The sequence below is a fragment of the Elephas maximus genome, chromosome 21 (genome assembly GCF_024166365.1).
Source record: "Elephas maximus indicus isolate mEleMax1 chromosome 21, mEleMax1 primary haplotype, whole genome shotgun sequence".
Lineage (NCBI taxonomy): Eukaryota > Metazoa > Chordata > Mammalia > Proboscidea > Elephantidae > Elephas > Elephas maximus.
In genome coordinates this window covers 77,495,855-77,523,825 of record NC_064839.1, presented here as the reverse complement: position 1 = coordinate 77,523,825, position 27,971 = coordinate 77,495,855, and the positions used below count along the sequence as shown (strand labels likewise).

Sequence of the window (27,971 nt, the reverse complement as noted above, 5' to 3'; positions counted from 1 at the left end):
TAACGTGTGGTTGGTGGCTGTTTTGGACAGCATACGTACAGAACATTTCCATCATAACAGAAAATACAGCATTGGGGCAGATATTTTATCTCATTTACACATGCCAAGGACGTTGAAAAGTAATTCTTACTATCTTTTTATTTTTTCCACAAGAGAAAATGGAGGTTCATAGAAAACGTGTATCAAATTCAAGTTCAGAACATCAGTAACTGATGAACCTACGAATGTAACTCAGGTCTTTTTCACTGCTGAGCCTCTGATTTTTGTACCTTTTATGTAGAATCAATGGAAAGAAAGATCTCTTAAATCAGGAAGGGATGATGGGAAGCCCCTGGCCCAAGCTCATCACGCCTTCACAAACGTCACCAGAAATGGCACTGGCACAACTTGCCGCGGGGGCATGTACCGTTGTAAAAACTTTGACCTACCCTATTTATTCCGAATTTATTCCGAGGCTCCTGATTTATCTCATGCTAGTTCTCTGTGTTGCTTTCAGCGTTCCTTACTAGTATGTATGGTCCTCAAGTAAACTTATCTCGTGCCTTCGATTTCTCCGTTAGCTCCTCTCTCTGACAAAATATGTCCAGGTGTTGACCCCCAGTACCTGTGAATGTGAACTGGTTTGAAAAAAGGGTTTTTGTAGATGTAACGAAGGATCTTGAATTGAGATCACCCTAGACTTAGGGTGGGCCCTACATCCACTGACTGGTGTCCTTACAAGGGAAAGGAAAGGGAAATATGACTCACATACATAAAGAGAGAAAAAGAGAGAGAGAGACTGAAGGAGATACACAGGGGAAGGCCATGTGAAGATGAAGGAAGCCCAAGGATTTCCAGCAGCCACCAGAGCTCAGGCTGCTAACCAAAATTTCGACAGCTGGAATCCGCCAGCCACTCCTTGGAAACCCTATGGGGCAGTTCTACTCTGTCCTATAGAGTCAGTTCTACTCTGTCCTACAGGGTCGCTGTGAGTCGGGATCGACTCAATGGCAACGGGTAGTACCAGAAGCTCAGAGAGAGTCGTGGCACATTTTATCCTTCTGAGCCTCCAAAAGGAACCAACCCTGCTGATATCTTGATTTTAGACATCTGGCCTCCAGAACAATGAAAGAACAAATTCTGTTCTTTCAAGGCACCTTTCTGTATTTGCCAAGGTAGCCCTGAGAAACTACTTCACCGCCATCCCTGTTAGGGCTTTTTCAGTGCTGTGATCTCTTAAAAAGCAGTTCCTGTTCCTACCACATCTCCCGAAGATGCAATCAAGACTTCCCCGTGATTAGCTTCCCAATTAACAGAAACAAGGGAGCAAAATCTGGGCGAACACCTGGAGAAAAATGTCAAAAATGCATGAATGTTAGGTTACAGAAAATCACTTTGCCTTTTAAAATTAGGTTGACTGGTTGAGTCTAGTGCAACATTGCTTCCTTTTTTTAAAGTTCTGAATGGGCTCCAAGGCAATATGAACATAAGTAGGCTTAAATGATATAAGATGTGTGGAAGCGTACTGTTAATCAAACGATGCCAGAGACGTAAAAGCAGCTAAATGTTACTGACAAGGAAATGGGTCACTTAAAATGTCATGTACTTAGTGATATGCAAATGAATTATAATACTGGATAGTGATAAGAAAAAAGATGCATATAAATATATAACAAATTACAACATTTTCTTATTTTAAATGGCCAAACTAAATTATTTTAGGTGGTCTTGTCTTGTATTTCTCTAGCATCTGCAAAAGCTAATTTTAACAATTTTTCATTAGTCATTAAAAAAAAAAAAGGTTTTTTTTTTTCATTGCTTTCTTTTTACATAGAAAAACTCAGACTCAAACATTGTTTTCATTTACCCCAACTACCTAATTACATGAACTGTGGCTGGTTTTCTTTTAAAGCCTAGTGCTGAGAAATATTTTTTAGTTCTTCTAAAGATCATATTCACCTATGTGCCTACTAAAAATGGCAATGTGGATGTTTACTCAAAGGACAGCTACTCTGGGAGAAATACCTGGATAGAGGTGACCTCTCAAAGAAAAGGAAGTGAGTAGAGTAACCTGAGCATATAAAGTAAGGGAAGGAAGGGGTGAGGTGTCAATCAAAAGAAGAGGAAGGAAGGATGTGGCCCCTGCACAGCACATGTGGGGGTTTGGGTAATGCAGCTTGGGTCAGCCTGGTGTTGGTCTTTAGAGACACTGGAGCCAATAGCCCAGAGCCAAACCTTTTTTTTTTTCTCCTTAGTTAAAGTCATAAATAGAAAAAGAACATATTGCCTGAAACGTATACACCAAAGTACAAACAATTATATTAATTTCACATGTTTTTATTTTAAAGGGATAAATAATAAAAATGCATTTAGTTACATAAAAAGAAGCAGAGCGGTTAAAGGAAAAAATGTATATGATTTGCAATTCTGGAAGAACCAGGGTTTTTCAGCTTTGCTGGGGAGGGCATATACAAGTACTGAAAGAGGTATTTTATTTTTCATGGCTGCTTGAGGAAAATGGTCAGGAGGCATTCAGGTCTTGCCCGTCGTGTTTACAAAGTAACGTGCTATCATTTGTGCTTATTTTTCTTTAAGTGAGGAAGTCTGTAGTAGGGAGCAGAGTAAAAGGGAAGGGCCCTTATGATCACTTTAGCCTAATTTGAATGTATGCTGTACCCCAGTCCCCAGGCTTCTTTACTTGAAAAAGACCATGTATTCAGGCATAAATTACGGGAAAAAAAAAAAATCAGCAGAACTGACTAAAGGTACCAATGAATGTCACGTGTGCCTAGGATTCTCCTAATATATCAATACCCTCCTATCTGAGACTTCTACCTTGTACTTGGGAAGCTCTTCACTGCCTTCTGAGAGACTAGCAGACCATCAGAATTCACTACACCATGACCGAATTCAAATTTGTCTGCTGCTCAAGCCTTGTAATATTCTATCAACATCAGAGGCCTTTATACCACTTTAAGTATACAGGTTTTTCATATGCCGTTTGATTGCAGGTAGTTAGAATATACTAACTGTTCTTTCCTGAGGCATATTTTACATACAATTTAACCTAGTGATTGGATATATATCCTGGAGACTGTGCTATAAGGGATCAAACTGATTATGGCAGGAATCAGTGTCTTTCCAACAGGCTTAAGATTATGATTCTTGTTTTCCAGTGTACTTGGATGTGGGATGAGAGGTGGCTTACGGTAAGTAGTGAATACTGTGTGTTTTTGTGTACACATCCTGTGTGTGAAAAGTTATGTTCACTTGCATTTGCTCCTGTATGTGTATGTATATGCGTACATACCTATGTCTGTGTCTGTTCACTTGGTTAGAGGACAAAGGCATAGGATAGCAGAACCTAGGGAGAATTAGTATCTTCTTTAATCACAAAGAATATTTTCCACATATACTATGAAATATATTTGGAAATTACATTGACTAAAGGTTTATATATACAAAAAAAGACCAGACTTACTGGCCTGACAGAGACTGGAGAAGCCCCAGGAGTATGGCTCCCAGATACCCTTTTAGCTCAGTAATGAAGTCATTCCTGAGGTTTACCCTTCAGCCAAAGGTTAGTCAGGCCCATAAAATAAAACGAGAAACTAAAGGGGGACACTAGCCCAGGGGCAAGGACTGGAAGGCAGGAGGGGACAGGAAAGCTGGTAATAGGGAACCCAAGGTCGAGAAGGGAGAGTGTTGACATGTCATGGGGTTTTTCATCAATATCATAAAACAATATGTGTACTAGCTGTTCAATGAGAAACTAGTTTGTTCTGTAAATCTTCAGCTAAAGTACAATAAAAAAAATGTGTACATTTTTTAAAAGCAAAAACCTCTGGAGAGACAGAATTTTTTACAGATGGGGGTAAAAGAGTCACTGAAAGAGAATATAGATTGTTTCTGAGAATATAGCACTAGGTAATCAGGTTCTGTTAGGGCTTCAAATAACTGGACTTAAGGCCACAAGCAAGGACAAATCTAATTCATAATTTCATTGAACATTTATCTATTAAGCACTACTAAAATTTATTTGGAAGCCCTGGATGGTGCAAATGATTAACATGTTCAACTGCTAGTTGAAAGTTCAGAGGTTCAAGTCCACCCAGAGGCACTTTGGAAGACAGGGCTGGCGATACACTCACAAAAAAATCAGCCACTGAAAGCCTATGGATCACAGTTCTACTCTGAAACACATGGGGTCATCGGGACTGGGAATGGACTCAGTGGCAACTATTTTTTAAAGATTTATTTAGTTTTGAAAGCTATTCAAACAATTTTTTAAAAAGTTATTTTTCTGGGACTTTCAAGTGATTGGAAAAAATATTTGAAAAATTCAGTGGGGATAAAAATAGAGACATATATTTAAACTTACTGACATAAATTAGAAGTTTATTTGAAGTGCCACAAATGTTGGTCTGTAATATACTTTGAGAGTTAAAATTTTTGCAAGAATTAATATTCATGAATGTATTTTCACAACCAAAAATAAGATATAACCTAGGGAAATAATTCTAGTTATGTGTGTCACTATTTACATGTCTATATGCAAAACATTATGCAGTCAGCTATGAAATTGTTTACCTAAGATAAAAGAATGTTACTTTGAGTTTTGGTCCAAATAATCGGCTCTATTATTTAAAAATTATTGTAAGGTATTGTAACGTGCCTGAAAAAAAAAAAAAAACTTGGAAGCTTGCAATTGGCAAGTGAGTCAACGCACGTAAATCAGGGAAATACACAGACTTGTTTTTATTCCTACACACTATTTTATTTTTTTCCAAAATTTAGTTGTAGCATTAGAACGACAAAATCTCAGTGCCGACAATGTTCTCTGGATGCTGTTACAAGCTCCGTGGTTTATAGATGAGGAAACTGGAGCGAAGAGATAGTAAGTGACTCATCCAAGATCATGCAGCATTGAGTAGAAATAAAATCACAGAATCTGGCAACATTCAGTGTTATGTCTATGACACTAAAATACCAAAAGGTTGATTGTTTTAAGCAATGATTCGCTTAAGAGTCAACCACAACAATATGGAGGTTCCAATGATTTAAGAACATGCCAGTGAAAGTCACTGCTCTATGTTAATCAAATTAAAAATCAAAAACACCTAGGCATCCTTTCTGATGCAGTGATTTTACTTTTGAGAATTTACCTTAAATAAATGCTTTTGGGTGTCAACAAAGACATAAACAACAATAAAACTGTTCATTCAGCTTTCTTTCTAATATAAAAGTATTAAAATAAAATTTGAAATGGCCAACCATAGGACATTGTTAAATAACTTCCATTAAATCCCCACAATGAAACAATAGGCATTCACTAAAATGATGCTGTGGTAGAAAGATATTTAACAGTATAGACAATTTTAATAACAAAAATCCACAAAAATGTAAACAAAATATTGTTATGGTAAACATGTCATAATAAACATACGTATACGCATAGCAGTATCACCCCCCACATAGATCATATCATACTACGTACGTGAACAGGGGTTACCCTTTAGTTGTTAACATTTGTATGCATATGTTTCCTTTCCTTTGGACTTTTCACTTTGTCTTCCCCCAACACTGCTGAGTATGTATTACATCTGAATTAAAAAATAAACACTAGGTGATCATCTAACACTGTATGATGCAGCATATTTCTTCATATTTTAACGGATCGTTACACTTGAAAACGATTTCAGACATCAAAAAAGAAATATTGAACCATGTTTTAATCATAATTGTACAATGGAATACTGAACAGTGGTTATAATAGATGGACTAGTTTTAAACTAATGAATATGGAAAAATCTTGAATACATAAAGGTGAGTAAAAAGGAAAGTTACAAAAAGATACACAGAGTGAATACATACTCAATTTCAAGAAGTAATTCTATTTCTAAACAAATCTTTTAAATTTCATTCAGCAATTAAATACTAAGGCTATTTTTCAATCCTGAATTTTAGTTCTGTGAGGGTAAATAACTAAAAGCCCCACTAAATATCACCAAAAGAATATTTCTGTTTGAGGTATTTTTCCTGCTGATAATGCTGTTACGTTACTTCTTTCAGTTTTCTGTTTCCATTTTATTCCTTGGTTTTCCCTATACTTGTACTCCATGTTTGGTGATTGTGGTTTTTCAAAGAAAAATTCTCTGGAAGGTCACTGATGGGCAGGCCTCAGGGGTGAAACTACCTTGCTCAACTTGATTTTACAGGTTTGATTTACTACATGGACCAGTGTCACAAAGCTGATTAGATCTGGGTGTGGCGACTGATATGTATAACCCAATATGCCAATACTAATTATACTAGAAATACTAAAATACTACTGTCAACAGCTCAGATTGTACAGTAATCCCCCCCAAAAAATAATTCTCTAAAGGAAATGTACAGAAGTAATAAGATTATCACATGGTTGTCTGGTTAGCAAGCACAGAATTAGAAGATGTTTGGTGGCACAATGATTAAGAACTTGGCTGCCAACCCAAAAGGCTAGAGGCTTGAACCCACCAGCTGCTCCAGGGAGAAAGACATGGCAGCCTGCTTCTGTAAAGATTACTGCCTTGGAAACCCGAAGAGGTGGTTCTACTCTGCTCTATAGGGTCGCTATGAGTCCTAATCTACTAAAAATCTACTAGACGGCAAAAAACCAAAAAAACCAAACCCATTGCCAGTGAGTTGATTCCAACTCATAGCAACCCTACACGGCAAAGTAGAACTGCCCCACAGAGTTTCCAAGGAGTGCCTGGTGGATTCAAACTGCCAACCTTTTGTTTAGCAGCCTTAGCTTCTAACCATTACACCACCAGGGTTTCTAGACCACAGACAACACCATATTTATATGGTATGCGGCTGCACGGGGCAATCAGAAAGCCAGCACTCGCCTTCTCTCCTGGAGGGTGCCCATATGAGTAAACCAGATTTTGCCTTTCGGATTCTGATTGTGTTTATCTGTGTTTTCCATACACATCAGCCACATTTGTCTCAGATATTTTTAACAATGCCAATAAAATTAAAGCTGCTGCTTGTGAATACATTCTATGTGAATCTTTTCACGTGGACTTAGTCCCACATCATGTGGTATCTTCTGATCCATTATTTCTTGACCATTTATATGAACTCTTAGAGATCTCGGCAGTGTCTTGCTTACTCTTGCCCAGCCCACTACTGTTGAGTCAATTCTGACTCACAGTGACCCTAATATGACTGAATAGAACTGCCCCATAACATTCCCAAGGCTGTAATCTTTTACGGGTTCAAGCATAACAACAATTGTGAGGATGGTGCAGGACTGGCAAGTATTTCATTCCGTTGTGCGTAGGGTCGCTATGAGTCGAAGCCAACTCCACCGCACCTAACAACATCTCTTACAGAAGCAGATTGCTACATCTTTCTCCCTCTGAACAACTGGTGAGTCCAAACCACTGACCTTTTGTTTAGCAGCAGAATGCTTAACCACTGTGCAACCAGGGATCCTTCTAGTCCTGCCAACAAACACAAATTTTCTTGAGTTTTTCATTTCTGTTATTATTTAAGAAAAGGTTTGCACGTTATTCATATTTAAACGAGAGTGAAAGTCTCTGATATTAAGCAACAGAAAATATTTTTAAATAAGACTTAAGACACATGATTAGCTAGGAAATGGAAAACAATTTTTAAGTGGCTGTATCACTTGCGGAAACCCTGGTGGCGTAGTGTTTAAGTGCTACGGCTGCTAACCAAAGGGTCAGCAGTTCAAATCCACCAGGCACTCCTTGGAAACTCTATGGGGCAGTTCTACTCTGTCCTGTAGGGTTGCTATGAGTCGGCATTGACTCGACCACATTGGGTTCGGTTTTGGTTTTGTATCATTTGCAATATCTTTAAATGATATTACATAACTAACAAAATCATTGACCTGTACTGTTATTACCTCTGGGTTTGTCACACAATTTAAATTTGTCTACAATTTCATTGGCGTCATGAAAGGCTGATATAGGAAGGTAGGAAGTGTTATAAAAATTTAACAATTTGATCTTGAGTTACTTAAACATAATATAATGCCAAATAAAACTAAAATAAAATGTCCAGGTTCCAGAAACAGTAAAAAGCAAAAGATCTCATCATCATACAATTACATTTTTAATCCTGATTTTTAAAAAATCACATTGCCCAACATTTAGAAATTAGAATATTAAGTAGATAATTTCTTAACATTATTAATTTCTAATGTTTTTTTTTTTAATGTTTGATTATTTATTTATGTATAATTCATTCTAAAGTTGTTTTACAGGGTAAATTCTTTTTGAAATTCTTTGTATTTTGAATTTTTCTCTCAAAAGAATGATTATTTTAATAAGGTGTTTAATTTGTATTGTTGTTACACAAACACTTTTATTCAAATATATCAAAAGCAAGAATTTTTTAAGTGCTCAAACCTTATATACTAAAACAGACAAAATTAGAAATTATCAATATGATATAAAAATATTATTTGAAATGCAAAAAAATTCTGATACAGATACTCTTAGAAAAAATTCTGTGTAAATATTTATTAGTCAAGGCAGCCTGAACACAAACTTACCAAAATCAGTACCAGGAATTTGAAAACTCATGAATACTCCTGATGCTATTTTCTACGTTTAAATATTTTAAGGTAATTTTTTCCCCAAAATTTGTAAAACCAAATATTGAGATTCCTGTTTTTCATATAATTTAGATTAAGTCATAAAACTTTTAATTTTTCTGACATTTATTTTTAAATATGTATGCTAACCATTAAATTTCTCTTTGTTTTAACTATTATTAACTGTTTTAATGCAAAAACCTTAAAAAAGCATAATTTGTTTAACAAACCCATTACAAGAATCACTTTATTTAAAAAAATTATTCTGGATTTCTCAAAGATATAAATAGAATCCTTACATAAAAGAAATATCAGTGATACACAAGTACATTAAAATTAAAAACTTTCTAATTAGCTTCCATCCTGTAGCTAGCAATAAAAATGTAAAGAAATAGGTATCAAATTTGGTTTACACAAATAATTTTTAAAAATATATGTATTTTTTAATGAATTTTTTAATCAAAGTAAAATGAAATTGGCAATAATTAAAATATGACCTACTGTTCTTTAAATGGAGCCCTGTTGGTGCAGTGGTTAAGAGCTCAGCTGCTAACCAAACGACTGGCAGTTCGAATCCACCAGCAGCACCTTGGAAACCCTATAGTGCAGTTGTACTCTGTCCTGTAAGGTAGTTATGAGTCAGAATCGACTTGACGGCAACGGGTTACAGGTGCTTCGAATATAAAAAGTAAAATTCTAATGTTGCGTGTAAAAGTATTAGGAAGAATGTAAATAAGGAACTTCACAATAATGAACAGTTCTTGAACCTGTATCGTAGGAAAAACTACATTATAAGTAATGAAACAGAAAATATTAGTTTTAATATTTAATAACAATATAGATATTCAGTTATATTTAATATATGTACTGCTATTAGGAATGCAAAGAATTGTATAGTATTTATTTTGATCATGAAAAGAAACTTATTTTACATAGTAAATTTCTATACGCCCCTGAAAACTGAAATAACGAATTTGTAAGACTATGAGAAACAGTACATCCGAACATGAAACAAACATTCTCCAATTGTTAAACTCTTGGATTATCTCGAACCCACTGATCTTAAAGCAAAAATATCACTGTACTGATATATTTTTTGATAATTAAGAACAGCTCAAAGATAGGTATTAATATTCATTGAACACTTAATTTGATATTTACTCTTTAATGGTTTTTATTAAGCTTTTGAATTCTTTTTAAATTTAGACAATTTTAAATACACTTCATAAAAAAGCTTAGGGATGGAAGGTAAACTGATGTATTTATTTGCCAATAATATGATTGTTTTACCTTTAAATCTATGTTCAACAGGATACTATTCTCCTGTCAAGATATTGTCTTCTATTGATAAAAATAGTATAGATTAATTAAAACCAAAACAGGCACACACAAGGAAGCCCATTTATCATTTCTGATTGCTACATTTGCTTAAATACTAGCCCACTGGTTTATTTATACTGCTGTTCATTTTATATATAATCACACCATAAACCTAGACATATTTATCTCCCAAATAACAGAATTAATTCCTGAAAACTACATCAACAACTTGTTTTTGATTCAAGTAATCAACCCACTGCTATCGAGTCAGTTCCAACTCATAGTGACCCTATTCACATACGTAACTATTAAAGACCAGTCCATGCCGATGTACCCTATAACCCCCTAAAGTAAATTTTTTTTTATTTAAAAGCTGTAACAGGAATAAATCTTTTTGCTTTAATTAACTTAATGAATTACAGATTGAGATATAAGGGAAATGTATAAATATTGATGCAATCCAGTAATAAATTAATATTGGTAACCTTCATTAGCTCTCAGGAAATGTGACCAAGTTTTTAAAGAAATATGTTAAAATCAAGTTTATTTGGCAAACGGGTGGTATAAATTGGAGGAAAACATTAATGAAATAAGCAGGTCCTCATTCACCTTCATATAATTGAGGCTGATAAATGAATGCTTTCCATTCTTACATGCCTGTGGGCACCAGGTTAGTGAATCTATAGGCTCAGAGCAGTCATTTTTTTATTGTCTATTTTGCATGATAACCTTCCAGATCTGACGCTTGTTGTACAATAATGATGAGAAACACTTATTACAAAAACCCAATGACATTTCAGCCAGCTCCTGAACATACTGTATTTTCCTAAACATGGAGGGTCAGATAGCACTCCAACATGATTACAGTCATAGTAAAAGTCCTAGCTACACAGCAATGATACAGATTTCTGGGGTATCTAAGAAATACTACCAAGTTGAACTTTTTTTTTTTACACTCAGCTATTTAGTCTCTCCATGTGTCTCCAGGCATCAAGTTCTGAGCATCAGTTATATATTTCAAACCCTTTAAAAGAGACATACGTGAAAAGAGAAAATTTGGGGGCTGCAGGTATTGTGAATGAAACAAAGTCACGAAACCTGCTTCTTTGAGAATAAAAATACTACTTAGATGACTGTTAACTTCTAATGATATCAGGTTGTGAATTCTTTATTAACGTGGTGTCTACTGTTTAATTATGCCTCTCTCCACCTCTCTTAAATCTCCTACAATTTGAAAAAATCACTAGAAAGGTACGTTTATTTTAGTAATTTGTAAATCTAATTTTTCTAAATCTTTGTCTCACCATTTACCACTGTTTGATCCATTTACCTCTTTCAGGAACAACTTCTCAATATAGGTCTTACACAAATATGTCAATAATTTTCAACATTACAAAGACAAGCACTTGCCCTGTCCAACTGTTTTAACCCTTAAATAACATATATAATTCATATAATACATCTTACTTTGGGATTCATCACAAGTGCTAGGGTATGTGTACAAATACTAGGGTAACTCACCCAATCATATTTGTAGGGTCAGCTAGTGATGCTCTATAAAGTCACAGACAGAAAATCATCTGAAGACTTTGGGGCTTCAGGAAAAATTTTGGGTAATCAATGACACAAAATCTACTCCAAAACATCATATGAGCAAAACCGTATTCAGGTTAGGAATGTACATACTAATCATAATTAAGCTATATCCTTGGTAGAGTTTTATACAAGAAAGCGCTGTTTATAAAGAACAGAATTCCTAAAATGTAAAGGTCGTTGTATCCAATAGATCATTAAGACATAAAGATTAGAGTAGTGCTCAAAGTTAGAAATACTATTTAGAATAAATCTCGAGATTATCAATTAAGATTTATATTTCAAGATACAATTTTAACTGTCATGCTTATCCAGAGTAGTTCTTATTTTATTATGTAGAAGTCTTTTTCTTATATATACTGCTTAAAACATTTTCTTCTAATGAAGAACCAATGGTATTCTAAAAGAAAAAACAAAGTTCAAATATACCATATGTACTTTCTACCAATTATAAGTAAAAGTCACGCTCAGACTACTTTACAAGAGAAATCAAACAGGCTGCTGACAAGATAGAAATTAAAGTATAAAATGTTTTATCTTCTGTTTGATCTTTACTGATTTATGAACGTATTTTATCTCAGAAGATAACTTAATGGAGAAAAACAAAAATTCACTGCTTCTTCATAATCTTCAATTCTGTTTTTAAGGCTTTATTCAACTGAAATAGTTCAAGTTTAACGCCAATAGCTACATTTTATATTGCTAAAAGGAAACTACCTAATATAGCTAGAATAACAGAATAATGTCCCAAAGAGATGGCAAATAATGCAGAAAGTAGGCTAAAGCTGCTGTGATATAAACCCTTGGATAAATACTTGATGATTACCAAATTTCAAGTGTTATCCCGAGATTCAGGTTAAACACAGACACACTGCTTAACAGATACTTTTAACTAACTCATTTTTGATCCTGTAGTTTTAAAATAAGAGTAAAAATTAATGATCAAAGTATTTTCCAAAATTCATCAATAAGACATACTGCTATTGTCATTACTGAGAGTCCTAATGCAAACTGTCTGTCTAGTATATTCCCCCTATAAACTTGAACCCAGCTTCTGTAGTGTGTAATGATTTTGCCAGTCAAATAAACTAATTAAAGAACCTCTCTATGTTATGAAGAGAGTATCCAGCATTTTTTTGTGTGTCAAAATATAATTTAAAACTGAAGTATAAATGTAGAAGTTGATGGACTATTGTATGTTTTGTGATGTGCATATCACTATAAGAAAAAAAATATATAATTTAGAAAGATTTAGCTTAACTAGGTAGTATTTAATATATCAACGGTATATCAATTTTATCAACATTTCATTTAGATTGCATTCACAGAAAAACCTAGAAATGTACCTGGTTTTCTGTGAACATGTATATATCATATATGTAATAACCATAATATAGTCCCTTTTAACCTATTCTAATAAATTAACATAGTTGTTAATAGCTGATTTTTAAATTCTCAATGAGAGTTATCATATTTGAGTAACTAACGGGTTTAATAATGATAAGAAGTTATCCATAGTAGTTCTTATTTTATTACGTAGAAATCTTTTTCTTACATATACTGCTTAAAACATTTTCTTCTAATTAAGAACCAATGGTATTCTAGAAGAAAAAACAAAGTTCAAATATACTGTATGTACTTTCTACCAATTATAAGTAAAAGTCACGCTCAGACTACTTTACAAGAGAAATCAAACAGGCATATGAAAACCAGATGCCTGGTTTCATATCTTGAAACATTTCAATATAGCATAAAACTTTCTGTTAACCCAGAACTAAAATCCTTCCCAAAGCGCACTCTTCAGACAAAGATTAGACTGGGCTCTAAAACATAAAATAATACTCCTGAAGAGTGTGCTTCTTAGTTCAATCAGAGACATGAGACCAAATGGGCAGCTACTGCCTAGAGGCAGGATGAGAAGGCAGGAAGAGACACGACTGTCTGAATGGACACAAGAGTGTGCTGTCACATTATAGGGATTGCAACTAGTGTCACATAACAATATGAGTAGAAATGTCTGTATGAGAGATTAACAGGAGCTGTAAACTTTCACCTAAAGCACAATAAAAAATAAAAGTCTCAGTACACTAACATTTGATAAGCTATGTTTTTGTTCATTCATTCAATAAAGATTTGTTGAGACCTTGGGGGAAAAAAATTTCAGCATCTTACATTGGAACCCTTTTGTTCCTACATATGTGAAGGACCATGAAATGGGGCAAATTCAGAAAAATCTATAACCACTTAATCTGTGTGGCAATTGACAGGATAAAATCAATTTCTTCAGAAAGGTAATTTTACTCTTTTACAACATTGGAAGTCCCAAATCTTCCTCTAAGGGAATACAGATTCAGAATGCACAATTAAGTACTTTTCTAAAGACATCATCTGATGAGTTAGGGAACAGTCACACATTTTGAATAAATGTGTATCCTTTTTAAGTTGCTAAATAATAATATAATGCCTAATTGGGCTCTTCCAGACAAGTTAAAACTCAATTCTACGCCACAGTAAAACCTACTGCAAATTTAACGAAAGGAGTAAGAAGCTGCAGACGAGGAGACTAGATTCAAGAACCTGCCCTCTTGTGAAAGTGTATATAAGCCCCAAGTATATAAGCACCAAGCACTGAAGTTGCTTAAACCTTTGTTGCTTTGTCTGTAAAATGGGCAGCCCATTTTTCTGTTAACTTTAAAGCTATTATGTCAGATTCAAGACTGCCGGTAAAGTTTTTAAATTTATATAGGAAAGCAGATTATTATATTCTGAATTTACAGGGTTTGACATTTATCCGTGAGGTTTTATAGCTGTTCACTTAATCTAGAAATGGAAATGATATGCGTAAAACTTTTAAAGAGACGTTGAGTAAGATGTTGGTAAGCACACACACACCACAAAAGGATTATTGCTTTCCTTTTCCTGTGATTATTGTTACCTTAATTACTGATGTCCAGATACAAAAAGGTGGCTTTTGAAAAATGTTTTCCTTTTATCTGAATGTATGATTAATGTGCTCAGGTCACAGCAGTTCCGAAATTCTTGGAATTCCTGCACAGGAGGACCATCAATTTACCAGAATTACTGAAAACTTTTATCGACTCTTCACCTTCACTTTTCAGCTGCAGTATTGTAAACTGTTTTGGAAAATATGTATATCCACCTATTTTAACTTGGTAAAACACAGTCAGTTGTATCCAACTACTAAAAAGTATTAAAACTGGTAATGTTTTCCCAGACTTTTAAATACATGTTTGTATAGTATTTTAAGCTACAGCACAAAGATCTGACTATTACGTAGAAGGCATTGTTTACTCTGGTGCTGTGGACTGCCCAGAATCTGTAGCCATAAGACCAGTTGATCTTACTGAAATGAATCACATTGTACTCTAATCCGTGCAATAAACTATTTTTTAAAGGCTTTATATGAGGAAAAAAAAAGGGCCTAAAGAATTGGCATTTTTACAGATTTATTGCAAATATACATCAATTTACATGAAAAATTTCTTTTTCAAATAGGACAAAAAGGACCAAAAAAGCAGTTCTATCTCCTGAAGTGAGTCGCATATGTATATTTGGTTTTCTCGGATGCAGTGAGTGTTATGTAGGCTCTAGCACAGTCTTCCACTGCTCCATCTGCTGGATATGCCTACATCACCCACACCAAGTGATAACCTCTAAAAAGTAACGTGAACTAATTCAGCAGGTGGCTGCAAAAGGCTCAGGCATGTTGCTTGGGAAACTTGCTATGACTTTTAAATTTGTTTCACGTAAGCGCTACTGCTTCCTTGTAAACACAATAAATTAATTAAGAACCCATAATTATCATTAAATCACTAAGAACGGAAGGTACTTTTCACAGCAGGTGATATATCACAAACAAGAAGGGACTAGGCTGTTCAGTGCAGGTTTGCACACTGCTCCGACCTTACCGGTTTCGACAACATTTATCCGTGAGGTCCTATAGCCGTTCACTTATTCTGGAAATGGAGATCATATGCATAAAAGTTTTAAAGAGATTTGTAGGCATGCCCTTCAGTAAGCACTTAAACATCACACAAGGAAATAACGCCTCCCCAGTAACGGTTTACCAAGCGGTCGGGAGCCCTTAGCTTTTCTCGGCAGCGTCTTCGCAGGCAGCTTCGGAGTCGCGCTCTCGGACAGGCAGCCCCACTTTCCCTCCAGACACGGACGGGACAAGGTGCGGCTGCCACCCCCGGCCGCCGGCCAGGCCGCTGTCACCGCCGCTGCTTCAGAACCTTGGCAGCTGCTGCAAAGAAAGGGTTACTCCTCCCTTGGAGTCAACTGGTTGCAAACTTCCCCTGCTTGCCACAGACCTTTCCCTGCAAACTTGTTCGTCCTTCGGTACAGAAAGGCCGGGGGAAACCATGACAAGCATATGGAACGCCATAATGAAGGGCACCCCCGCAAGGTAAAACCTGCGAGTTATTCAGAAACGTAATCTTATTCCAGATGGGAAATACCGCTTCCAGCGGACCCTCCCATCGCGGTTTCCATCAGCAAACGGCACCCAGTCGCCGGGGAGGGAGGCTGCAGCTGCCACCGGCATGTGCGAGGTGGAGGCAAAGTTTGACAAATGATGACCACCCTGGAAGGGGAAGGATCTCGGCAGCCAGAAATACACGGGGCGAGCTGGGGAAGAAGGCGCGCGTGCAAGTGCCACCTACCTTTCAGCGGTCGCCAGGCGCGGAGGCACCGGAGAGGGGTCGGTGGAGGTGGCGGGCCGAGAGGCCAGCCCTGGCCGCAGGCTCCCTCCGGGGCGAGCCGAGCCGCCGCCGCCGCGCCTGGGCGCAGGGCCGAGCGGCCGCCGCAGCGCCCACGGCACTGGCTGGACCGCGCCGGCCACTTGGCCAGCAGAAGTTGGGCAGCCGCGGCCTCGGGAACCGGCGAGAGCAACACGTTCAGTTTGAACTTTCCAGCTCCGGTCCCAGCAAATACACACTCACGCGCACACACGCGCGCGCAAGGAGAACCTCTCAGAGGCGAGCGAACAGGCGCCGGGGTCTCTCTGGCCGCGTCTCTCTCTCTCCCTCGCTCTTATTGGCGCGGAGGTTATTGTTTTATTTATTTATTTCCTCCTCCCGGCTCCGTCCTCCTCCCCGCGCCTCCCGCCCGTCCACCCCCTGCTCCACCTCCCCCTGGCTACGGGGCCCCGGCTGTCGCTCCAGCTGCAGCGTGGCGGGGCTGCGCGCCGCTGGCGGAGGCTGCGGCTGGCCTGGGTGGGTGCGCGCCGACGGGGGCGCGGGGGCGCGGGGGCGGGGGGACGGGGCGAAGGCCCCCGGCGAGGCGGGGGTGCGGGCGAGAGCGCGGGCCGCGGCTGCCTGCGGTGGGTTAGGGGACGGGTGTCAGAGGAGGTGAGGGCGGGCGCTGGCGGCCTCCCGGACTGTGGTGCGCGCAGCCCGCCCGCCGCAGTGAGGGGAAGCGGGGCGACCTCGCCGCCGGGGCCGAGTGACTGCCCGAGCTGTGGCCGCCTCCGAGCGCCCGGACCCCGCCGGCGGGAGGTCTCCAGCCCCTCGTCACCTTTACCACCTCTGCTGCTCTGCCTGCTCTCCCTGAGGCTTCCCTAACCCCTCGGGGACGCTCAGATGCGCGCCGCCACCGTTTAGCCACGGAGGACGCGAGTTTGCATTTTTTAATGGTGGTTTAAGTGCTACGCACTTGGGCTTCCTCCACGACTACCCACCCTTCCTCTCTCCCGCGGCGCAGGAAAGGTGCAGTCCACCGCTGGCGCGGCTGGGGCGGGCTTATCCCTCTTGGAAATGAAGTGGGTGTCTTCAGAATCAGAGCTTCCAGGCGCTGCCTGGGGTGCCTGTGTTAAGGTCCAAACTGACCTACAAGATCGGGAGCGGCAATGTCTTTGCCGCTATCGTTCGCCGCCCAAACAGGGCTCTCACATGGCTGGTGTCACCGTTTTTTGAGAAACAGCCTACCTGGTTCCCAAACCTGCAGGAGAGATGACCTTAAAGCCGACCGCCCTTCCCCATCGCACTCACAACTGAAAGCTAGGCTGGAAAGAGCCCAGTTCTGATGTAAGGAAATCCGTTCTTCCACTTGCATCTTCCTGACCCTATTTCGGAGCAGCTTCTCCGAGGCAAACCCCTTCCAGGCTTTCCATTAGGTAAACCTTTTATTTTGTTTTTTGTTTTGTTTTGCTTGAAGGGTTCGTGTTTTCAGTCGCGGAAACGAAAGGGATCAAAAGGAAGTGATTCCGCAATAGATCTAGATAAATAAACCCAGTCAGTAAACTAAGCACCGTCTCAAAGCCTGGAGTGCAAATCTCAGCAGTTGGACTGGAAACAGGGTTCGTTCTGCAATTCTTCTAAAGCTGCAACAGTTTGGGGCTATTTCTTAGTGTGACTGAAGATAGAGACACACTCTGACACTGGGGCGCTGTGTCCTTTCATGTTATCCACCTTTTTTTTTTTTTTTTTACTGTTGAAAAGACTTCCAGTTTCTCTGATATGCATCCGTTTTCCAGTGTTTCAGATCTTAGAAAATTCCCAGTTAAGTGTACAGACACTCGGTAAAGAACTGGTATTTTACATATCCACTGGTATTTTGGTGGTGGTTTATGGAGTAAGCCCCCCAGAGGTCAGGCAAGGAACAGGAGAGATCCCTGCAACCGGAGAACGTGGGAAACAATCATCACCCCTTCTGCAGGTTATTGTTTTTCTCTGCACCAGCTGAAGCTGTCATGCACACTTGCCATTTTCAAAGAAGGTCAAAGGGAAGCCCTGTGCCTGGACATCGAACTCATGAAGCGTTAGCCTATTACTGAGAAAAAGGATTGACCGTCGCTGAATTTAGGACCCTCCTACTGGATGGGAGAACCCGGAGATAATTCTCAAAAGGCAGGTTAGTGGTGGGTATGAGGACCTGCAGGTTTCCATTGACGTCTGTGTCAGTGCACAGGAAGATCTCTACTCAAAACCTAAAAGGACCACATGCAATTATAAGTCCCAGGACTTTGGAATCATGTGTGTTGATTTCTCCAGAATTCTCCCTTCCTCCAGAGCTAGCCAGCTTCTAACGTGGGGGAACAGCTATCTGACATTGAAGTTTCCATTGTGCTTTGCGTAAAACTTCCTGTGGCTATACACGTATATCCGTGGGAATGGCAGTCCACACCAGGATAACTATATTCACTAGGAAAACACGTTTGGGGGCAGGAATGATGTTGACACTCTGGATGCTGGAAACATCATAGTCCACCATAGATGGATAAATGACCAAACCAGGAATTCATATTAAATCATTACAGTAAAGGATGTTTTTAAATGTCTGTTGTCTGTAAATGTTATTTGTTTCAATGAGTGTGTTTATGTTCGTACCCATAGCATAGAGCCTGATTCATAAAAATCTGAAAATACGTGTAGGGTAAATTACAATTACACAAACAAAGCAAGTGGGGAATCTTTTTGTCTATTAAGGATCAATGAGTCAGGGAAAAATAAAGATAAACATTAACATAAATGTAAAAGAATAGCTTAAACTGGAGTTTTAAGAGGTTATTTTACGAAGTACCAAAAATTATGTACTTTATATTGAAAATAAAAATATGTAACTGCATCGAATGAGTTAAATTTATTTGCAAATATTGTTTGATTTCTTATTGTGGGCAAGTAAAAGCAGATGAAAGAGGTGTAAAGAAAAAGTGAGATGAAAGAAAATGAAAGACTTGATCACCAGAGAAGGGAGCCCATGAAGTGGCAGGTGGCTTGGTGAGAAGATGGGAGGCAGGGAGAGAGAAAAGAATTAAAATCCCTTTATTTCTGCTCAGCACATCGACGGTCCTCAGAAAGCTTCTTCGTATAGCTCTGTGTAAGGTTCTGAATTTATGGAAATTTGTCTAGACCATTGTGTTGCTTGAAAGACATACACCAAACAATAATCCTCGCTTTTGCAATCAAGTTCCCTTTTTTCCACTTTTTAATAAAAGATTGAATGAGTCCTAATTTTACTTGATATGAAATTTTTAATCCAAAGTTTCTGAAAAATTTTGCAAATGTACATCGTCAAGTCACACCCTTGCCCCATCTGCAGACCCTACTTGTAATTCGCAACCAATGATCTATGTTTTTGTGCATGTGTGTACCCGTGTATGCATGTGCATACATGTGATGAACAGCTAGCCTGACGCACTGTAATATGTGATCATCTAAAGTTGTTATTGTGTGCCTTCGACTCATAGTGACCCTATAGGACAGAGAACTGCCCCATAGGGTTTCCTAGGCTGAATTCTTATAGGAGCAGATCACCAGGTCTTGTCTCCCACAGAGCAGCTGGTCCTTTCCAGTCACTGACTAGCAGCCCAGTGCTTAACCATTGCACCACCAGGCCTCCTTGGAAACTGAAGCATTAGCACTAATGCTAAACAATGCACAAGTTACAAAAATGACTACCCAAAGATATCCTAGTATTTAGGGTGTTCCATCTCTTGCTTTTCAAATTTACCAGCAATTATAATTTTTATTAATGTTAGAAAAAAACCTAATATAGTCACCTTTGACACATATCTGCACATTATAAAGCAAAGATTCTCTAACTCTCCAGGCTTAAATTCTTATAGAATGAAGGTCCGTCTTCCCCATGTACACTCTCTCCCATAATCTCAGCCTGCCTTCCCTACTTCTGACATCTTTGATCAGTACTTTTAACACATTGGGAGCAGAGATCAGGGAGCCTTGGGACAAGCTCTTCAATTACATATTAAGCACAAAAAAAGCACAGGGTATAAACGGTTGGGAGGAAAAGAAAAAAGCTGTTGCCATGGAGTTGACTCCAACTCATAGTGACCCTATAGGTCAGAGTAGAACTGCCCTGCAGAGTTTTCAAGGAATAGCCGGATTCCAATTGTCGACTTTTTACTTAATCACTGCACCATCAGGGTGCTGTATAAACTGTTAGGGAAATTAAAATTATAGAAATTCCCAGTGATGACAAAGTTAATAATTCTTTAGAGGGGCTGGTATCATTTCTCTTTATATGTGTGAAGCCAAACAGAAACCATGTTCCAAGTGTGACTGTTACATAGAGTTTACGGTGCCCAGACACCCTAGCCCTCTCTTCACTAGTTTCTTCCTTCTTTTCTACCTAATTTAAAAACTAACCAAAAACCAAAACCAAACCCATTGCCATCGAGTTGATTCCAACTTATAGTGACCCTATAGGACAGAGTAGAATTGTCCCATAAGGTTTCCAAGGCTGTAATCTTTACCAAGCAGACTGCCACATCTTTCTCCTGCAGAGTGGCTGGTGGGCTCCAGCCTACGACCTTTCAGTTAGCAGCTGAGCGCTTAACCACTGCGCAGTGAGAGGGCCTTGTTTTACAGACTAGCCTCCTTTAATCCCGTATTATTGAACCTCTTTCTTTCTTCCTCAGGACCCTTGCAAATGTTATTCTCTGTGCTTGGACCACACCCATCTCCTTCAGCTGTCCACCATGTTACTCCACTCACCTTCAAGCTTCACACAAACCTATGCTCTAAGATGACAGAGACTTCCTTGATTGATTATGGGCATTCTTTCTTTATTCTCATGGCTGCCTGTACTTTTCCGGCAGAGCAGAGTACAGAGGGCAGCATGTAATTTCCTATGTCTGAGATGTTTGACTGATACATTTTCCCCAGCAATGGACTATAAATTCCATGAAGGGAATTTTGGTTGTATCTTCAGCATTTAGCACAGTGCCTGACACCCAGTGGTTGCCCAAAGTACATATTTCTTAAAATGAATATATATGAGAAACCAAAGATACATTCAGGAGAGCTGTAGTCTGGATACTCAAAGGTTGGGCGTTGGGGCGGAATAGGTTAAAAAAAAAGTCAAACTAGTTAATTTTATCCAAGTTGATTTGTATTCATTATTATTAAGAAGACTCCTGGTTTTTCTCTTAAACATAGGATACTTTATTAGTTCCTTGCCACTGTAGAGTAAGGAAAGTTCATTTCTGAAAATATTTAACAAAAATGAAATGAAAAATCATAAAAAAAGAAGATAAAATTACGGCATTTGACATTCTACTTAGGTAAACCTTCATTCTTTTTAATTTTGTGAGATGTTTCCTTTATGCTTTGAAACTTCCTTATTAATAGAAATATTCACCTCTCAATTAATTACAGTGTGTTTATTACAAAGCTAGGAATGTCTTGGGGTAAAAGTTATGTTACTATTAATACAGTGTGTATGACTTAAGAAGAAAAGACTAATTTAAATAAAATGTAGAAAATATAAAATGTAAAATAAGTCATTATCAGATCTATATATTACTACAGAAGTTCCAAAAACAGGCGGGGGACTAAATTATATGGGCCTTAGGATTTCAGAAAGGTCCATGAAAGTGATATAATATGAAAAGTGCCTTTTGAGATAAGAAATTTTGAGAGAAATCAATAGAAGAAATAAGCATTTAATATGAGGTCGGGTGCGCAAAAGTCAGTTTCAAAGGCATGTAAAGGACCTAGGAAATTACTGTCCCAATAAGAAGAAACACTTTGTGTTCTCAATTTTCCTTTGTCATCTGAATTTTAAAAAGTGAATATTGTAGTTGGGAATAATTTGGCATTAAACAGGAATGAAAACTTGAATTTTAGAATTCAAAGAGTTGATTGGGTTTTTATCACTGACGACCTTTTAAAAATCCCATACAAACAAATTTATAAACAGAAACCTCACGACAGCCCACATGTAAAAGGAAGAACTATATCGACTCAACAGCACACAACAGCAACATATATATTGAAAACTTATTTAATTTCCATCTTCTCTTTTTGATATTTGTTATTGTTAGTTACTTTGTGGAATCAATTCTGACTCATGATGACCCCCAGTGTGCAGAGCAGAACTGCTCCGTAGGGTTTTGAAGGAAGGCTTTGACCCTTCAGAAGCAGGTTGTCAGGTCTGTCTTCGGAGGTGCACCTGGGTGGGTTCGATCCTTCCGACCGCCAATCTTCTGGCTGGTAGTGGAGTTCTTCACCATTTGTGCAAACCCAGGACTCCATTTTCTGATAAGGAGTCACCCTATTGCATTTGAAATATTGTATTTATCAAAATTTAAATATTATTTCTCTATTACATACGGTGGTATTTTATTTAAGGAAAAAAAAAAAAAAACAGAGCCAGTCTCAAAATGTTTTACTTTGTTGACAGCAAGATCAACATGACATCAAACAGGCTAATGTTAACCATGTCAGCAGCAGACCAGGGTTTTTTCAAAATCTGAGATTTCTCAAACTTTTGAAATAAACTTTTCAAATATTACTTTTAACATTTATTTCTACTAAGATTATTTGGAAGCCTAAAAAAATGAAAAACTGTGAACCAAATTGAAGAGAGCAATCACTCAATAAAGAATTGGAATATCACAAATGGACCCCTGTTAGGCAGAGCCCAACACAGAGTAAGTGGAGTACACTTGAACCTGTTCTACAGCGGAACAGAACACAAGAGATTTAGTGGGAGGGCAAAGCAGCAGATGAAGAAATTTTATTTTATACTTTCTGAAGAAAACAATCATGAGATAACTCTGTTTAGGGCCAAGAGTAGAGTGCAGTCATCTCTTCAGATGTATACTTTAATTGGAGTTGGGTGGAGTGGCAGCAAAAACTCACTAATCAAGTTAGGTAATATGTAATGTAATATTTTTTAAGTCAAAATTAGTTTATAAACAATGATGAACATAATGTCCATATTTTAAACAACGCCAGATCGGTACTGCTGATTTTTTTTTTTTTTTTTTTTTTTGCCTCAAGGACCAACATAGCTTGTCAGGACATTGCTCTATGCATTTCCCACAGTGTACCTGGTGAAACGTGAGACATCTCGTGGGGAAAACACTTCCATTATTACAAGTAGATAAATCATATAAGAAAGATTCTACAGGAGATGTGCTCCATTGTGCAATAACAACTCATTGATATCAATTCACAATTCTCTTTATTTGGAATTTCTGTATTTCCAGGAGGGAATTAAAAACAAAATTCATCTATGCTTACAGCCATTTTTCTGCATAAATGTGCTTATTCTTTTTAGATAAAAGATGGTCTTATTTCTTCATGGGAATCAGAACTGGAAAGAGTATCCCAGGGGAGTTGCCCCAGGAGGGGCTGCCCAATGCTGACCTCAGGCTGCGAGGTCAATAAAAACCTCTTTTGTATATACTGTTGGGCCGGAAGCTTTTTCTATCCCCACAGAACCATGTGTTATGTTATATAAGGAAATCACAAATGAAGAAGTCTGGAAATGTCCTGAAAACTCATAAAAAGTTTGAGATATTAATAGATTTAATAGACGAGTACACCTAAATCCTTTCTTTCCAAACGTCAGCATATGACAGTCTAAAAGTTCTTCCTCTTATCTTAACCACTAGCGACTGTATGTAGATCTACCTTGCTGAACAGAACACACAAATTTCTCATTGTTCTACAATTCTGTACCTCTTCTTTGTCAAATGAAAACAATAAATTAGATTAATGTACATTTTCTTCTTTGTAGTGTTTTCCATTGTCAAACACTGAGGCTTTCTTTCTTAGAGGGTTGGATCAATGGTTGACTTTGTTTTGAAGCTTGTATTTAAGAAGGTATTTAAAAAGAATAAACTTCTTGCTCTTAACATGCTTAGATATCAGCCCTCAAAGACCATTGCACCACTTATCAATCTGGCGGACACTGCCATGTAACAACAAAGACCGTGAAAGTTGCTTGGAAACTGCTTTTAGTTGCAGCAGTTTACTTCCTCAATAGATGAGAACAGAGTTCTTTTTTTAACAAAATGAAATTCAGTTTTATAGAGCTAACTGAATCTTTTTTAACTGCTTTCTTTAAACATGCATAGTAAAATCTTTCATGTGAATTTCATTAAGCTTCAAGGTCGTTTAGGAGAAAATGGTAAGCATATCAAAAACAGAAGTGCTTTTCATTTAATGCAGGTGTTTGCCTACCAAGTGGATATGTGTTAAGAAAGGAGTATCTTCATTCATCTTCTGTTATTACTATTATATTTGGAAAGAGATCTTCATATACCGAAAGTGTCTCACTCTCTGGCCCTCTTGACTCAGAACGTGTCTACCATATAATAAGTGTCTTCATGTTACTATGGTTATTTTTACTTTCAGTAAATTAAAGAGAAGTAGTCCATTATTCTTCTGACAGATTTTTAATTACATCAGAATACCTAGGATTATTTAATAATTTTAAGATATAGATATGTACAACACACACACAAAAATATGTGTGTGTATCTTTTGTTCAAAACTGAACTTTACATAGGAAGGATATTTTTATAAGTGAATTAAAGTTAAAGAAATTCACAATCTACACATACTGTGTTTTTGTAATGTATCTTCACCGTTTTAATTGAGAGTAATGTCCACATACAGAAAAATATTTAAGAACTAAGATAAATTTTCAAGGCTTTTTGGTTTTTGAATTCTTGAAATATATCCAGTTGTTAGGGTAAGAAACTAAGAATTTGCTGAGTTATTTTTTTCATATCTTTATCTCATTCTAAAAACAAAACAAAACAAAAATGCATTGTAAGCAGGTATAATTATACATATCAATGCATAATAACAATAATGATTGAAATTCTGTTGTGCAGGTATGTCAAGATGTAAAATGTTCAAATACTTATGAACTTCAGATACAGTTTACTGGAAACAATGACAATTTTTTAAGGAGTTTTTTCTTAAAGAAAGTAAATAATTAATGTTTCGATAAATTTGTAAATAGTGTTCTATTTGAGCTTGCTAATTGGTGTATTTTCCTGATGCTGCGACTGCTAGACACAATTTTGAAAAACACATCACTAGTAGAAGAAAATCTCTACACGGAAGAAAACAAAATCTCGTTAAGTCAAGATAATGAATAAGACAAAAACATAGTTTGCATTGAAGTGATCTGACCTGATATTTCTCAAAGACAGAAGAAGAGTGACAGCAGAGTCTTGATTAGCTAGAATGCTCTGGAATAGCTGTTGTATATTTAGTTGAAGTTTTGATTGAGTGTTAATTGGCTAGCTCGTTTCAATTGTTTTATTGCATTTTCTCTAAAATGTATTAGAATAGTTCCTATCTTAGTAAAAAAGTACATAAGACATTAATCTCAACAGATAATTTTTATCTAAATGTATTAATTTGGTAAACATAAATTGAGCTTGTACTATGTTGTTGAAAGTAGTTGAATGTTGGGAATACAAGATGAATAAATAAACCCAAGTTCCTCAACCACTGGTATCTCATAATTTACAAATGCACCTGAAATGTATGAGAATGACCGCATCTCATATTCTGGCCAAACCACATATTACCAATTCTTTTTTAAATGGTGGCTAATCTAATAAGAAAAAATGATATTCCATTATAATCAAATGTTATTTTATTTTGAATAAGTTTGGAAAATTTTTCCATAGTTTAATATCCATTTCTATTTCTTATATTGTGAGCTCTCTTTAGTATCCATTGCCCATTTTTCAGTTTGGCTCATACCCTTTTTTCTTAGTGATTTGTGGAGGCTCTTTATATATTAGATTTTAATTATGACAACTCCTTTGCCATACAGATTTGTTTTTAATGCAGTAAAACTTATCACTGTTTCTTTTATGGGCTTTGAATATTGTATCACACTTGGAAAAATCCTCTCAAAGCATTTATATAATTCTCCTAAGTTTTCAACTGTGACTTATGTAGATTCATTTTTTTTTTTAAACTTTTAAATACTTTGTTATTAGGTCATGAAGTGACATCATGGATCTAACTTTCTTTTTTCATATAATTTTAGTACTGATTTGAAGTGTCCCTTATTTTATGAATTGTCTATTCTGAATTTCTAGTAGGCTGAATAGATCTGGTTTTCTGTTCACATTCCAGTATTTCCCAGTTTTAATCATTATTATTTTTTTATTATACTGAGTATATAATTTGTTTTACTACCTGGAACAAATACTGCATGTCCTCCAAAGCCCATTTCAAGCTGCTGAAGTGATGCAAAGCTTGGTGCAATCAACGCCTATGTTTTCAATAGGTTCCAGGAGACACTTGGTGTGAGGGTTGGACAAGCAAGTGAAGAGCTGAATCAGAAGATCTATAGCAAAGACTGGTGATAGACTGATCCTTGGAAGCTCTTAAAAAGCTGTAACTTTTAAAACCTTACAGGGAAGATCAGTATTGTCTCTTATTCTCAAGAGCATTAGAAATAGTGAAATACATGGGCTGATTACTCCACTGGCTTCAGGCTAATTGTGTACAAAGAGGTGAGATACAGAGCAGTTTCCTCCAGTTGTCCACCTTCTATCATTATGTGACAGGATTTATCATTTGTAAATCCAAACCCACGCCTGAGTCTCAATGCTTTGAAACAAAATAACCAACTATTGTCTAAGAGGGTCTGTTTTAGTTTCTTATTGTTGCCATAAAAAATTACAACAAACTTAGTGGGTTAAAACAACACAAATTCATCATCTTACAATTCTGAAGTTCAAAAGTCTAAAACAGTCCTTACTACTGTCAACAGAGTTATGTTTCCTCTGGAAACTCAAGGGAAAATTTATTTTCTTGCCTTTTTCAGCTTCTAAAAGCCCCCACCATATCTTCCTTTGTGTCCCCTTACTCCATCTTCACCGTCAGCCATCTAGCAACTTCAAATTTCTCCCTCTGTTCTGTTTCTGTAATCACATCTCCTTCTCTCCCTCTGCTTCAGTCACCTCATTAATGAGTCTTCTTACACTTCTGTCACCTTATCACCTTGTCTCCCTTTTAGCAGGACCCTAGTGATCACATTGGGCCCACCTAGATAATCCAGGATGATGTCCCTATTTCATTATCCTTAACTTAATCATATCTACAAAGCCCCTTTTACCGTGTAAGATAGCTTCTGAAGATTAAGTTGTGGACATTTTTGAGGGGCATTATTCAGCTTACCACAGAGTCCAGCAGGTCAACAAAGGAAGATCAATCACAAGAATCAAAACATAAAACATGTGCCCATTGAAATAGAGCTACATGAGAAGTGAGGTAAAAACTTAAAAATAGGAGCACTTGAGTAGACTCAGGAGCAGTACACACACACACACACACACACACAAGTGTAAAACATGTTTTCCGGGAAACAAGACACTTGGAGGAAAAGACTCTCACATCCAGATCAAAACCAGAGCCCTGGAAGATTAAGCACTAAACAAATCAAAGAAGCAGCAAAAATATAAGGTGACAGAAGCACTGAAGGACAAGAAGGAACCTGTAGGACAGATCCAGGAAACTCATAATAAAAATGATGGCATCCCAAAAAGATAAAACGGAACAGATGGAAGAAAGGCGGTAACTCAATAACATGAGATAATACATCCGTGATGAAAAGAGACCTGCATCTGCAGGCTGAGGGCTCACTGAGTTCCAGGCGGCATTGAAGAGAAAAGACACACGTTTGGCTTATCCTGGAAAGATCCTGAATGGCAAGGACA

The 27,971-nt window shown here is 37.5% G+C and overlaps 1 long non-coding RNA gene across 1 annotated transcript in view; it reads right to left on the bottom strand.

Annotated features, from left to right (window-relative positions):
• Positions 1–16,504, bottom strand: part of LOC126064555 (uncharacterized) — a 135,300-nt gene extending 118,796 nt beyond the window's left edge. The window contains exon 1 of the long non-coding RNA XR_007514575.1: positions 16,186–16,504. This is a non-coding gene — a long non-coding RNA (uncharacterized LOC126064555). The remainder of the gene's footprint in view (positions 1–16,185) is intronic.
• Between the last annotated feature and the right edge of the window lie 11,467 nt (positions 16,505–27,971).